The following is a 16203-nucleotide window of genomic DNA, read 5'->3' on the forward strand; positions in this document are numbered from 1 at the left end:
TGGTTCCTCCACCCCAGAACCTGGCCAGCTCCCCGATTCAGGAGGCAGCTCGCCATGAATGAGCACAGCTCATTAGCGTGCCCAGCACATTTACTCGTCAAACAACCGCCTGGCCAGCCACACACCCCCAAGCCCCCCTCTGCTTTTTCAATTTCCTCTCCCATGCCCCTCCCTCTCTTGGGTCTCCCTACCCCCTCCCTACAGCCAGGCCACCTGCTCCCACTGCACGAGTGAGGAGGAGGCAGGTCTGGTGCATTGCTGCTGCCAGGAATACTCCACCGAGCCTGTCCCTGCTCACCTGCTGCCAGTAGGGCAACCCCCTGACAAGAAAACTTGGGATTGAGTCTCCCCATCCCAGGGCATATGTCCCCTTTGAGTCCTCTCAGCCACATGTGCCAGGAATTGAGGACCACTTCCCACGTGTGACTCAGGGAGACAGCCCTCCTTACAGCTTCTGAACAGGGTCCTCTCTCCCACCTCCACCAGCCCCTTCTGCAGTACCAAGAATCAGGAGAGCCTGGGTGAGGCTAAGGAGCACTGTGGAGTGGATTTCCAAACCACAAAGGGCAAAAGTGAGACAGAATGGCTGCTAAGTAGACATCTGATAAACACCACTTATAGAGTATCTGTGTACTACATGTGCTATACTGGAATTCAGCAATCCAACAGGGGACAAGAATGGCCCCAGCCCTCAGTGGGCTCACCGTCCAGTGGAGACACAGAAAGAGGAAGCAGGAAAGCGTAATCAGTTGGGTGTCAGTGAATGTGGAATTGCAGAGAACCCAGAGTGAGGGCACAGAGTTGGGCTGGAAGGCTTCCTGGAAGAGGAGGCACTTAAGCTAAGTCTTGAAGGATAAATAGGCATTTGCTGGGCAACAAAACATGAAGAAAGGCTCTCTCAACAATGAGAAGTACATGAGGCAAGTCACACAGCATCCAGTCCAGCCTGGGCACTCCTCCTGACCCAGCCACCACAGGGGAACTACAGGAACACGAGTCCCTAGGAAGTCTGTGCCAGCAGGACTGATGATATTTTAGCTTTAATCTCTAAACCCCTGGCTATGCTCAAATTTGGAGGAGGCTAAACCATTGGAGGCTCTCAGTGGCAAAGCCTACAGCAAGGAAAAGCTCCCAGACTAAAGGTCAAGTGGCTTTTAAAGTCCAGAGGCCACCATAGGCATCCAAGACAGCTCTGGCCAATAGAAGCACTGGAAGCAAGAGAGAAGCAAAGTGGGTGCTGGGGTGGGAGGAGAGGAGGAGAAAGGGAGAACGCAGGGAGACAGCCTGCACTGACGCCAACCGTTCATCATTCAGCAGACATTGAATGCATGCCAGCTGGGAGCCACGCGCTGGAAACAGAAGAGATCTGTGCTTTGGGTTCACTGGGCTTCTTGTATGTTGTTCATAGTTTTCATCAAACTTAAAAAGTTTTCAACTATTATTTCTTCACTTTTGTTTTCTGTTCCCTCCTCTCTTTTCTCTTTGTTGGAGGCTCCATTTACACATATATCAGGCCATTTGAAGTTGTCTCATAGTGGATGGATGATGCCCTCTTCCTTTTTTCAGTCTTGTTTCTCTCTCTTTTTCATTTTGGTGAGTTTCTCCTGGTGGACTGTCATGTTCATTATCTTTTCTTCTACAGTATCTAATCGGCTGTTAATCCCATCTGGTACAATTTTTTTTGTTTTTGAGACAGAGTCTCACTCTGTTGCTCAGGCTGGAGTACAGTGGCACAATCTCGGCTCACTGCAACCTCCACCTCTGGGGTTCAAGTGATTTTCCTGCCTCAGCCTCCCAAGTGGTTGTGACTACAGGCATGTGCCATCACAGTCAGCTAATGTTTGTATTTTTAGTAAAGCTGGGGTTTCACCATGTTGGCCATGCTTGTTTTGAACCCCTTACCTCAAGAGATCTGCCCACCTCGGCCTCCCAAAGTGCTGGGATTACAAGCATGAGCCACCGCACCTGACCCCACCTGGTACAATGTTTATCTCAGACATTGCTAATTATATTATATATATCATTTCTGGGTTTGAAATAATTGCTTTTCTTCTTCATTATGGATCACACTTTCCTACTACGTAGTCCCCCCTGATCTACACAGGGATACATTCAAGACCCCAAGGGGATACCTAAAACCTGGATATTATGTACCAAACCCTGTTCTGTTATGTTTTTCCTATACCTACATACCTTTGATAAAGTTTATGTTATGAATTAGGCACCATAAGAGATTAACAACAATAATTCATAATAAAAATAGAATAATTATAACAATCACCATAATAAAAGTTATGTGGATGTAGTCTCTCTAGCTCCCTCTCTCTTAAAATATCTTATTGTACTATACCACAGATAACTAAAGCCACAGGAGTGGAAACATGGATAGAGGAGAGCTACTGTACTTTGTATCCCAGTAACTATAGGGAGTGGAAACATGGATAGAGGAGAGCTACTGTACTTTGTATCCCAGTAATTACAGATTTCATGCCAGACATTGTGGATTTTACCTTGTTGGGTGCTGGATATTCTTGTATTTTGAAAAAATATTCTTGAGCTTTGTCCTGGAACAGAGTCTAGTGACTTGGAGCCAGCTGGATCCTTCTGAGGCTTGCTTTTCAGCTTTCTCAGGCAGGACTAGGACTAGCCTGTGACTAGCCAAGGGCTGATTTCCCTACCCTTCTGAATACTCTCCCCAATGCCCTGTGAGTTAGGAGGTTTCTGCTCTGGCTGGTGGGAATGCCAGCTAATCACAACCCTGTGGAAACTCCAAGGGTTGTTCTGCCTGCTTCTTTTGGGTGGAACTTTCCCAGCTTCAGACAGTTTACACACAGGCACTGATCAGTTCTCAGCTGAAGCCTGGGGGAGGAGAGGGTGGCACGGCAAGAAGAACCATCTGCAGATCTCTAGCTACTCGTCTCTCTGTGTAGCAATTTCCTCTCCTGTCTTTGGTGGGAACCTGAGCCACCTTGGCCTCACCGCACCCTCAGCTCTGACTCCTCAATTCAGATTGATGCCGGGTTCCACCTAGGTCCTCCTCTTGCTCCATAGCCTAGAAACTCTCTCCAGGCTGTAAGCCAGGCAATTACAGGGCTCGCCCCACGTGTTTCCCCCTCTCTCAGAAATCGCTGCCCCACGATACCCATCATTTAGTGTCTCATAACAGTTGTTTCCATTTTTTCTCTGGCTTTTCAGTTGCTTAAGGCAGGAGGCGTAAAACTATCCCGTTATATCATCTTGGCCAGAAACAGAAATGTGAAGAGTCTTTTGACAATACTTCATGCCCTCAAAACATTTTCTGTGTAGGCCAGGCATGGTGGCTCACGTCTATAATTCCAGCACTTTAGGAGGCTGAGGCGGGCAGATCAGGAGGTCAGGGGTTCAAGACCAGCCTGGCCAATATGGTGAAACCCCATCTCTATTAAAAATAGTGGCATGCGCCTGTAGTCCCAGCTGCTCAGGAGGCTGAGGCAGAAGAATCACTTGAACCCAGGAGGCAGAGGTTGCAGTGAGCCAAGATTACACCAGCCTGGGCGATAGAGCAAGACTCCATCTCACATACATACATACACCTGTTCTGTGTGCTGGGGAAAGACAGTCAAGCAAATAGATAATGACATGACCCTGACAAGTGCCCTGAAGCTGGCCAGAGAGGAAGGGACCTCAGCCACATGAGCTTCTCACAGTTTATAAAGCACATAACGCTCTTGGTGCAGGCCGGTTCCTATGCTAGAATGGTCTTCCCATCATAACGGCCTGGCTTGGCTCTCTGTACCCTTCAGGTCTCAGCTTAAGCAGCAACTCCTCAAGAAGCCTTTCCTCATTGTGGGTTAGGTCAGCACTCTGCTCCCATCTAAGGGGACTGGGAAGCCATCTGTGGATTGAGGCCGAGGCATGACATAGGACCTATGTTCTCTCCTCTGTCTTCTGCCTCAGACCCTGCTGCCTCCCATGGCAGGTGGGAAGGAGGGACCCTGTTTAGAAGCCCGTCATATACCCAAACGCTTCTCCATCTGAGTCAGCCTTCAGTTCTCCAAAGTCCAAGAAGGTGACAAAAATGTGGCATCAGGGAGCTCATTAATTCATCTGCATCTTGGGGTCCTCGTCTGTAAAGAATAATCCTACCAACTAACAAACACTCCCATTGTACCTACAAATTCCAGGCACTCGTAGTGTTCCAAGACCTTTACCTAGTAAATTATTTAATATGCCCAAGAAACTTAGAAGGAACTGGAAGCACAAAGACATTTAGTCACTCACTCAAGGTCACACAGCACATAGGTGGCAGAGCTGAGATGGAAAATATGCATTTATTTAAGATCTACCTCCTGGGGCCAGTGTGAGGATTGAATGGATAATACATATAAAGTACCTTATGGGCTGAGCGTGGTGGCTCACACCTATAATCCCAGCACTTTGGGAGGCCAAGGCAGGTAGACCACTTGAGCTTAAGAGTTCAAGACCAGCCTGGGCAACATGGCGAAACACTGTCTCTACAAAAAATACAAAATTAGCCAGGCATGGTGGCTTGTGCCTGTAGTACCAGCTACAGCAAGTTGAGGTGGGAGAATCGCTTGAGCCCAAGAAGTTGAAGCTGCAGTGAGCTGTGATCGCACCACTGCATTCCAGCCAGGGCAACAGAGCAAGACCCTTTCTCAAAAAAGTAAAAATATAAATAATAATAAATTTGGTTGGGTGTGGTGTCTCACACCTGTAATCCCAACACTTTGGGAGGCCAAGGCAGGCAAATCACCTGAGGCCAGGAGTTCAAGACCAGCCTGGCCAACATGGCGAAATCTTGTTCTCTACTAAAAATACAAAATTAACTGGGTGTGGTGGCGCATACCTGTAATCCCAGCTATTTGGGAGGTTTAGGCAAGAGAATCACTTGAACCTGGGAGGTAGAGGTTCCAGTGAGCCGAGATTACATCATTGCACTTCAGCCTAGGCAACAAGAGCAAAACTCCGTCTCAAAAGTAATAATAATAATAAATTTTAAAATTGAAAGAAGACCATGCCTTATGCTGCATGTACAGGCATGTGGCTAGTGTGTTCATTTTTTAAAAAAGCCAAAAGTGGGCCGGGCACGGTGGCTCAAGCCTGTAATCCCAGCACTTTGGGAGGCCGAGGCAGGTGGATCACAAGGTCAAGAGATCGAGACCATCCTGGTCAACACGGTGAAACCCCGTCTCTACTAAAAATACAAAAAATTAGCTGGGCATGATGACGCGTGCCTGTAATCTCAGCTACTCGGGAGGCTGAGGCAGGAGAATTGCTTGAACCTAGGAGGCGGAGGTTGCGGTGAGCCAAGATCACGCCATTGCACTCCAGCCTGGGTAACAAGAGCAAAAATCTGTCTCAAAAAAAAAAAAAAAGACAAAAGTGGTAATAGAGATTATTTAGGGAACAGGTCTGTCTAGAGAAAGTTCCATTTGACAAACATTATGTGCAAGTAATTTTAGAGGATTTCTTCATCTTCTTTTTCCTTAGCTCCTTCTGCAAATGTGTGTGTTCTGGGTCTGCTTGTGTAACTGACATGAAACCCAGATATTCTTAGACCTTTCCTTTCCCTCACAGACTGTGGGTGGCCTTTTCATCTCAAATACAGTTGTCCTTCTCAAAATGGCAAAAACTCAGATTCAGCAGCTCACAGCCAACATTCAATGAATTTAAAAGTAATCTAATCTAATTAAAAGAAAATCCACCCAAATGTTAACATCATTGGAATTATCAATGATGTTTAGCCTCTTATTTTATACCCTTCTATATTTTCCCTATTTTCTACAATGAGCTACAAAAAATGATTTTAGAAATAATGTAATTACCAAATTATAGATTGAATAAAATTACCACTAAATTTCACATACCAAATTTAATGATTTTATGTGAACACACTAAATACTAAATACAAATTTTACATTCCTGCACTGAGAGAGCTGCTATAGCTCTGCAAAGGGTGCTTAAACAAATAAGTGACGAGGCCAGGCGCAGTGGCTCACTCCTGTAATCCCAGCACTTTGGGAGGCTAAGGCAGGCGGATCACAAGGTCAGGGGTTCAAGACCAGCCTGGTCAACACAGTGAAACCCGGTCTCTACTTAAAAATACAAAAATTAGCCAGGCGTGGTGGCACCCACCTGTAATCCCAGCTACTTGGGAAGCTGAGGCAGGAGAATCACTTGAACCTGGGAGGCAGAGGTTGTCGTGAGCCAAGAGCGTGCCATTGCACCCCAGCCTAGGTGACAGAGCGAGACTCTGTGTCAAAATAAAATAAAATAAAAATAAGCCACGAGCAGGTTGCAGTGGCTTATGCCTGTAATCCCAGCACTTTGGGAGGCCAAGGCAGGTGGATCACCTGAGGTCAGGAGTTCAAGACCAGCCTGGTCAACATGGTGAAAACCTGTCTCTACTAAAAATACAGAAATACAAAAATTAGCCAGGCCAGGCACAAGGGCTCATGCCTGTAATCCTAGCACTTTGGGAGGCTGAGGCAGGTGGTTGGGAATTCAAGACCAGCCTGACAAGCATGGAGAAACCCTGTCTCTACTAAAAGTACAAAATGAGCCAGGTGATCTGGCATATGCCTGTAATCCCAGCTACTTGGGAGGCTGAGGCAGGAGAATCGCTTGAACCCAGGAGGTGGAGGTTGCAGTGAGCTAAGATCATGCCATTGCACTCTAGCCTGGGCAACAGAGCAAGACTCCATCTCAGAAAAATAAAATAAAAAATAAATGACAGTTTGTATGAAAATATTTAGAACAGACAAATTTATACAGACAGGGAGTAGATTGGAGGTTTCGAGGGACTGGAGGGAGGTGGGAATGGGAAGTTACCTTTGAATGGGTTCAAAGTTTCTGTTATGTGTGAGAAAAAAATTGGAAATAAATAGTGATGATTGCACAACATGATGAATGCACTATATGCCACTAATTGTACACTTAAAATGGCTAAATGGTAAATTTTGTCACATGTATATATTAGCACAATAAAAAATAAAAAGTAATGGCTCAGCTAAGGGAGATGTGGTCCAGAACAGGGGTCCTCCATAGGTCTTTGTCTCCTGCTGCTGGTGATCGCTAGCGTTAAGCAACTCCTGCCCAGAGAGTTAAGAAGGCTGTTCATCGTGCCCCACCGACAGGGACGGGGGATCTCATCCCAGGCAGTCTGATGTCAGATGTCACCCTGAACCTTTTTACTGTCCTCCACAATGACAAAACTGCGTGCTGCTGATGTCACATCTGGAATGATGTCACATAGGAATGATCTGCAGGTAACGCTGTAAGGGAGGTGCTGTTACCTCTGTTTACAGAGGATAAACCGGAGCCTGGGAGGAGTCGTCGACTGCTGCTCGGTTATGCAGCCGATGGGTGGCAAAGCCCCCTGTTGTGCCCAGGCCTAGCACCTGCAAAGGCCAGACAACGGCGTCAACACAGCTGGCAGATTTAAAATAACCGTCGCAGTACTGAAGCTGGGTCAGGGAGCCGAGGTAGGCCAGGCGAGAAAGGCTTGGAGAGATTTCCAGGGAGAGCAGGATGAGTTTTTTAAATCGACCGTTTGGTGGCTGTTTGGGCTTCCGCCAAGCCAGTTTGGGTCCTTGGAGGATTTCTCCTCCTCCTCCATAAATTCCCTAGCTGGCCCACGGCGTCGGGGCAGCGGCGCGGAACCCGGAGTCCTGGCTGGGTTCGCGAACACTGGCTCCCCAGCGGGGCGGCGCAGCTCTGCTAGGCGGGACTCCCGCGGGACAGAGCGCGGGGCCGGGGCCGCGAGGACGCGCGGGGGCGGGGCGGGGCCATCTGGACCGCCGCTTGGGGGTGGGCGCGTTTGCTAAGAGGGGCGACGGAAACCGCGCGCCTCCGCTGAATCAATCAAAACAGCGCCTCGGGGACAAACGGGAATGGGGGCGGCGCAGAGGCCCTCCAGGAGGTTTCCGGCACCATCTGTGAGGGGCGCACCCTGGGAAGCTCTGGGTTTGTCCACCCTGAGGCCCGTCCGGTTGTCCAGCCACCCTGTCCTCAGCGTCCCTCGGTGGGGGGCAGATGCATAGCGCCCCGGCCCAGGACAGCTGGACGCGACTTCGGACGGAAAACCTTGCAACCTCCCTATTTTACAGGTAAGGAAATAGCGCCCCTAGAGGAGACGTAGCTGCTCCAAGATCACAGAACTGATGGAGAGCCGAAGGCCTTCCCTCCATCACCCCGCGTCTAGGTAGACGCTTCGTCTCAATCGGTAAGCGGGGTGATGGAGTTCTGTGCAACTCATGTGTGCAATCTAGCCCCCAGCCCAGTCACTGGAACCTAGTAGGTGCCCAATAAATGCTTGAAACGGAAACGAACTGGGATGGGACTAGAAAACCCAAGTCCTTCATCTTTGAGGAAAGACAGAATTTAGAAATCCAAGAGTACTGACAGTTGTTTAGAGCCAGAGTAGCTGGAGGCTGGATGAATACACCCAACCCAGGGACCCCAGACGGCTGCCCACGCAGCTCCACTCCTGTCTGCTGTGAAGGAAAGAGCCACTCCCTCCCTCCCTTCTCCATCTCCCCGCTCCTTCCCAAAGGCTGATGGCGAAGATATCCTGAGGGCTTTGCCTTAAAACCTTAGAACTGCAAGGAACTTTCCATTGCCTCTAGTTACAGTCGATGTAATGTTTTCTTAAATGATTTTCATTAAGTTCATTCAATAAATATTTATTGTGCATCCACCATGAACAAAGCCCTATATTGCTGAAACAAGATGTGTGATCCTTGTTAAAATCAAAAGCAAATTTACAAGTCAGGAGTCTTCTACAGCCAGAAGTATTTCATGGACAAATATAAGTATTCAATACAGGCTATACATATAGCAGCTATTATTTCAAAACGCCCAGGTTAAAACAGGTCATTCTTGGAGAAGTTTATTTTCTTCTGATTGGAAAAAACAATTTCTAGGCATAGAGAACTGATCACTGGACTGGGGATGTGTCCCCAAACCTCTTCCAAGCCAATACAGATAAAACTGCTCTAGGACAACCAAAGAAAGCTAAAGATGTGATATCTGGCAAAACAAGCCTAAACAAACCTCTGGAAAGTCTAGAAAGAATTGGGAGGAATTCAAGATTTATTAGAGCCTGCAGGAAACCAAAGTTCAATTAAGTAATTGAAAATATGGAGACCGGGCATGACAGCTCATGTCAGTAATCCCAGCACCTTGGGAGGCTGAGGCAGGTGGATCACTTGAGCCCAGGAGTTCTAGACCAGCCTGGGTAACATGGTGAAACCATATCTCTGCAAAAAATGCAAAAATTAGCTGGGTGTGTACATACCTGTAGTCCTAGCTACTCGGGAGGCTGAGGTGGGAGAATCACCTGAGGCTGGGAGGTCAAGACTTCAGGGAGCTGAAATCTCACCACTGCAGTCCAGCCTGGGTGACAAAGACCCTGGAAAGAAAAGAAAGAAAGGGAAGGAAGGAAGGAAGGAAGGAGGGAGGGAGGGAGGGAGGGAGGGAGGGAGGGAGGGAAGGAAGGGAAGGAAGGAAGAAAGGGAAGAAAGGAAGGAGGGAGGGAGGGAGGGAAGGAAGGAAGGGAAGGAGGAGAGAAAGAAAGGGAGAAAGGGAGGAAGAAAGGAAGAAAATAGGGAAAGGTTAGAGACTGAGCTGCCTGGTTGTATTAGGTGTTTGCTTTTCTTTAAGTCTTGCTCTAAGTTGATATCATATCTCAGAATCAGAGTCTGAGTTTAACGGGTCTGTGTATACCTGGAGCCCAGCATATTGTTTGACATGTAATGGAAACTGTTCACATTTGATGAGTTCAGGGCTTGGTGAGTCAAACTCAGTTACTCCAGGAGCTAAACATTTATCTACCCTGTGACTCTGCACTCTCTCTCTCTCCTGGAGGCAGGGGGGAGGGAGAGAGAGAGAGAGAGAGAGAGAGATTTATATATGTACATATAAATATAGATGTATAGATATAGATATATGTACACACAACAGAAATGAGCAGTTAAGTCCACCAAAAGACATGTAGAAGGATATTTACGGCAGCCTCATTCATAATAGCTCAGACTGGAAACAACTGCAACAGGAGACTAGACAAACAAATTGAGGTGTAGCTACGCAATGGAATAATGAGCAAGAACAAACCGTTCAACAACATTAACGAACTGCACAAGCATTCAACTGAGTGGAGGAAGCCAGAGAGAGGAATATATATTGTTTAATTCAACTTATATGAAATAGAACACAAGCAAATCTAATCTATAGTGATAGAAGTCAAAATACTGGCTGCCTTTGAGACAACAGTAACTCGAAACAGGCACAAGGGGACATTTTGGGCCTCTGGAAATGGTCTGTATTTTGATCTCAGTGGTGGTAATGTGTGCATATGTGTATAAACATTTATACACATATATACACATTTAAGCATAAATACGTAAACATACCTCAACTTATACACTTAAAATCAATGCACTTTATGAAGGTTACGCCTCAATAGGAAACAGGAAGAAATTGTTTCGATCAGGATGACAAGTGCATGGTGGGCAAGCTACCATTCTCCCCTCCCCGGTTGGCAGCAGACGCTAATTAATCACCACGCTCCTTTCCTTTGAGCTCAGTTTCAGAGCCATCTCAATCCAGTGCTCCAGCCAGCTGTGCTTTGAGGCAAACCTATTAGCTTTCCCTCATGTATACACAAGTATGTTGATTAAGATAATTAATTAATCATCTAACCATCTTAATTATTAATTATCATCTTCAGTTTGTTCAGCCCCACTCTGAGGATGCCTGGCTCCCACTATGGACTCGTGGCCGCTTCTCCAAAGTCCAGGTTCAGTTCCCAGGAGGAAGTGGCTTCTGAAGAGCACACCTGGTTGCTGGAGAGTGACAGCGGGAGGGGCACACCACAGGAGGAAGGCCCTTGACAGAGGGCTGGCAGATTAACGCAGCACACTGGTAAGCATGGGACCCAGAAAAGGCTCCAGTTTGACTGGGCACATTTTCTACCAAGTGAAATGAATTGTTTTTTCCCGACTGAGGAGAGAGAAGAGAAGTTGAGGCTGGACTGCAGGGACTGGCACCTCTTGATTTACCCAAGGTCCTCTGGCACCTGAAGCCCAGCCTGTTCCCCAACAGTCACCAAGGTGCTGCGTCCTATCAGGGATAATAACACTTCCTGTGGGGTTCCTCCTGCACAGCGTACAAAATCTTCCACTTCACTATCACACCATCATGAGAGCTGGACAGGGTGGGAATTATCCTCCCCAACCCAACCCCCACCTCATTTTAAAATAAGAGAACTGGCTGGGCACAGTGGCTCACATCTGTAATCCCAGCACTTTGGGAGGCAGAAGAGGGTGGATCACTTGAGGTCAGGAGTTTGAGGCCAGCCTGGCCAACATGGTGAACCCCCATCTCTACTAAAAATACAAAAATTATCTGGGCATGTTGCCGCATCTGTAATCCCAGCTACTTGGGAGACTGAGACATGAGAATCACTTGAACCCAGGAGGTGGAGGTTGCAGTGAGCCAGAATCACACCACTGCACTCCAGCCTGGGCAACAGAGAAAGACTCTGTTTCAAAAAAAGGAAAATGGGCTGGGCACGGTGGCTCACGCCCATAATCTCAGCACTTTGGGAGGCCAAGGTGGGCAAATCATTTGAGGTCAGAAGTTCGAGACCAGCCTGGACAACATGGTGAAACCCTGTCTCTATTAAAAACACAAAAATTAGCCAGGCATGGTGACAGGTGCCTGTAATCTCAGCTACTTGGGAGGCTGAGGCAGGAGAATTACTTGAACTTAGGAGGCAGAGGCTGCACTGAGCTGAGATTGTGCCACTGCACTCTAGCCTGGGCAACAGAGGGAGACTCCACCTCAAAACAATAAATAAGTACATAAAACACACCAAAGAAGCTGGGCATGATGGCTCACACCTGTAACCCAGCCTTTGGAAAGCTGAGGCAGGAGGATCCCTTGAGTCCAGGAATTCAAGACCAGCAAGGGCAAATAGCAAGACCCTGCCAAAAAAACGTATAAGTAAATAAGCATGCACCTGTAGTCCTAGCTACTCTGGAGGCTAGGGCAGGAGGATTGCGTGAGCCCAGGAGTTCAAGGCTACAGTGAGCTATGATCATGGCACTGCATGCCAGCCTGGGCAACAGAGGAAGACCTTGTCTCAAAAAATAAATAAAATAAAACACACAAAAGCAGTATTGCACTGGTTATAGTTTGGTTTCTCCCTACTGACTGCTAAGAAAGATGCTACAGCTAAATAATGAAAAAGGAATGATCAAATTAGAGTAACACCATTTTGTACCCACAGATTAATGAATGAATCTAGGCACTGAGTATCAGCAGCTGTTAACATCACTCCCTTTACACATGACACACACACACACACACACACACACACACACACACATTATGTGACCTCTTGAGGAAAGAACACACCATCACCTACAGTTGTCAAAAAAATCAAAACCTGAATTTGATCAAGTCTCTGAATCTAGCTACCAATTTATTGGAAATACAGACATATTGCAGAGATATCATGGGTTCAGTTCCAGACAACCACAATAAAAAGAATATTGTAATCAAGTGAGTTACATGAATTTGTTGGTTTCCCAGTGCATATAAAAGTTATGTTGGCCGGGTACGGTGGCTCATGCCTATAATCCCAGCACTTTGGGAGGCCGAAGTGGGCAGATCATGAAATCAAGAGATCAAGACCACCCTGGCCAACATGATGAAACCCCGTCTCTACTAAAAATGCAAAAATTAGCCCGGCATGGTGGCAAGCGCCTATAATGCCAGCTACTTGGGAAGCTGAGGCAGAAGAATTGCTTGAACCCAGGAGGTGGAGGTTGCAGTGAGCTGAGATCATGCCTCTGCACTCTAGCCTGGACAATAGAGCAAGACTCTATCTCAAAAAAAAAAAAAGAACTTTATCACTGGGTGCAATGGCTCAAGCCTGTAATCCCAACTACTCTGGAGGACTGCTTGAGGCCAGAAGTTCAAGACCAGTCTGTGCAATGTAATGAGACCTAGCCCCTAAACAAGTAATACATAAAATAAATAAAAATTTTAAAAATTAGCTGAGTGTGGTGACATGGGTCTATAGTCCCAGCTACTTGGGAGGTCAAGGCCAGGGGATTGCTTGAGTCCAGGACTTTAAGGCTGCAGTGAGCTGTGATTGCATCATTGCACTCTAACCTAGGCAACAGAATGAGAACCCATCCTAAAAAAAAAAAATTTTTATTGCTAAAAAATGTTAACAATCATCTGAGCAAGCTTTCAGCAAGTCATAATGTTTTTGCTGGTGAAGTGTGAAGGGTCTTACCTTGATGTTGATGGCTGCTGACTGATCTGGCTAGTAGTTGCTGAAGGTTGGGTGGGTGTGGCAATTTCTTAAAATAAGACAACAGTGAAATTTGCCCCATTGATTGACTCTTCCTTTCATGAAAAGATTTTGGTGGCTCAATCCCAGTTCTTTGGCAGTGGAGGAAGGAGGAATTCTTGAGGCCAGGAGTTCAAGACTAGCCTGGACAACAGAGAAACCTCATCTCTACAAAAAATAAAGTTGGCCAGGCATGGTGGTGTGCACCTCTAGTTCCAGCTACTTGGGAGGCTGAGGTCAGAAAATCAACTGAACCTGGGAGGTCAAGGCTGCAGTGAGCCGTGATTGCACCACTGCAGCACTGCACCTCAGCCTGGGTGTCAAAACAAGACCCTGTCTTAAAAAAAAAAAAAAGATTTTGATGCTGTTTGATGGCATTTTACTCACAATAGAGCATCTTTCAAAATTGGAGTGAATCCTCTCTCAAACCCTGCTACTGCTTTATCAACTAAGTTAATGAAATATTCTAAATCCTTTGCTGTCATTTCAATGATGTTCACAAACTCCTCTCCAGAAGGAGAATCCATCTCAAGAAAGCCCTTTTTGCTCAGCCATAAGACGCAACTCCTTATCCATTCAAGTTACATCATGCAATTGCAGCAATTCAGCCACATCTGCAGGCTTTGCTTCTCGTTCTTGTTCTCTTGCTATTTCCACATCTGCAGTTCCTTCCTCCACTGAGGTCTTAAACTCCTCAAAGTCATCCATGAGGGTTGGAATCAACTTCTTCTAAACACCTGTTAATGTTGCTATTTTGACCTCCTCTCATGAATCAAAAATATTCTTAATGGCATCTAGAATGGTGGATCCTTTCTAAAGGTTTTCCATGTACTTTGCTGAGATCTCTCAGAGGAATCACTGTCTATGGCAGCTATAGCCTTACAAAATGTATTTCTTAAATAATAATACTTGAAAGTCAAAATTACCCCTTGATCTATGGGCTGCAGAATGAATATTGTGTTGTCAGGCATGAAAATAACATTCATTTCTTTGCACATCTCCATCAAGCTCTTGGGTGACTAGGTAGATTGTCAATGAGCAGTAATATTTTGAAAGGAATCTTTTTTCTGAGCAGTAGGTCTTAATACTGGTTTTAAAATATTCAGTAAAACTTTCTGTAAACAGATGTGCTGTTATCCAGGCTTTGTTATTCCATATATATAGCCCAGGGAGAGTAGATTTAGCATAGTTCTTAAGGGCCCTCGGATTTTCAGAATGATCTATAAGCATTGGCTTCAACTTAAAAATGCCAGCTGCATTAGTCCCTAATGAGAGAAGCAGCCTGTCCTTTGCAGCTTTGAAGCCAGGCATTGATTTCTGCTCTCTAGCTATGAAAGTCCTAGATGGCATCCCCTTCCAAAGGAACATTGTTTTGTCTACACTGAAAGCCTGTTGTTTACTGTAGCCACCTTCATCAATTTTCCAGCTAGATCTTCTGGATAGCGTTCTGCAGCTTCTCTATCAGCACCTGCTGCTTCACCTTGCACTTTGATGCTATGGAGAAGGCTTCTTTCCTTAAACCTCATAAACCAAAGTCTGCTAGTTTCCCACATTTCTTCTGCAGCTTCCTCACCTCTTTCATCCTTCAGAGAATTGAAGAGAGTTAGGGCCTTGCTCCGGATTAGGCTTTGGCTAAAGGGAGTGTCGTGGCTGGTTTGATCTTCTATCCTTATCACTCAAACTTTCTCCACATCAGCAATAAAGCTATTCTTCTTTCTTATCATTTGTGTGTTCACTGGAGGAGCACTTTTAATTTCCTTCAAAAACTTGTCCTTTGCACCAAGCACGGTGGCTCACGCCTGTAATCCCAACACTTTGGAAGGCTGAGATGGGCAGATCATAAGGTCAGGAGTTCGAGACCAGCCTGGCCAACATGGCAAAACCCTGTCTCTACTAAAAATACAATAACTAGCCAGGCATGATGGCGCATATCTAAGTAGTAATCCCAGCTACTCAGGAGGCTGAGACAGGAGAATTGCTTGAACCCAGGAGGCAGAGGTTGCAGTGAGCCAAGACTGTGCCATTGTAGTCCAGATACCTGGGCAACAAGAGCAAGACTCCATCTCAGGAAAAAAAAAAAAAAAAAAAAGAGGACACTCTTGAGTGAAATTACAAAGAAATGCAAAGAAGTTGTTACTATAAAAGTACCCGAATTTCTCTCTGAGTATTTCTCTCTGAGTACTGCCACTGTCTATCCAGTCAGATGAGAGGACTCGTGCTGTCACACACTGAGTGCCCAGTGAAGCTAGAGCTGAAGCCCAGGCCATCCTGCTTCCACTACACCGATGCTAGCATTTACAGGGGGAGAGAACACCATGACTGGCTTAGATGATGAGAGTCCCAGACAATAAAACTTGAGGCGGCATCTATTGGGAGCTGCTGGAAAGGTTTTCCTCACCCTTACAAAGGGACATGAAGAAGAAACACCTCCTGCTCAGGCCAACATTGTGTGATGCCTGGAGCTGTGGCAGCAATTTTGTCACCTTGAGGGAAATGATGCCACTATAAGAATGGCAAGGCTGAAAGAAAGAACCTGGGTTATTGGTGACAATGCTGAGCTTCTGAATTCACCGCCTTGGACATGCCCTAACCTGATCTTCTTGTGGCCTGAGAGGATGAAAGCCCTCATTGTTTTTTGTGTTTTTTTGTTTTGAGACAGAGTTTTGCTCTTGTTGCCCAGGCTGGAGTACAACGGTGAGATCTCGGCTCACTGCAACCTCTGCCTCCCAGGTTCTAGCAATTCTCCTGCTTCAGCCTCCCTAGTAGCTGGGATTACAGGTGCCCACCACCATGCCCAGCTAATTTTTTGTATTTTTAGTAGAGATAGGGTTTCACTA

At 46.4% G+C, this 16203-nt stretch overlaps 1 long non-coding RNA gene across 1 annotated transcript; it reads left to right on the forward strand.

The window, feature by feature from the left end:
* Positions 1–7305: 7305 nt before the first annotated feature.
* LOC118146361 (uncharacterized) lies at positions 7306–10923 on the forward strand. Its single transcript, XR_004732102.3, has 3 exons — positions 7306–7484; positions 8109–8224; positions 10730–10923. It is a non-coding gene; the product is annotated as an uncharacterized LOC118146361 (long non-coding RNA).
* The last annotated feature ends 5280 nt before the right edge of the window (positions 10924–16203 follow it).

Source organism: Callithrix jacchus, chromosome 12 (assembly GCF_049354715.1).
Source record: "Callithrix jacchus isolate 240 chromosome 12, calJac240_pri, whole genome shotgun sequence".
Lineage (NCBI taxonomy): Eukaryota > Metazoa > Chordata > Mammalia > Primates > Cebidae > Callithrix > Callithrix jacchus.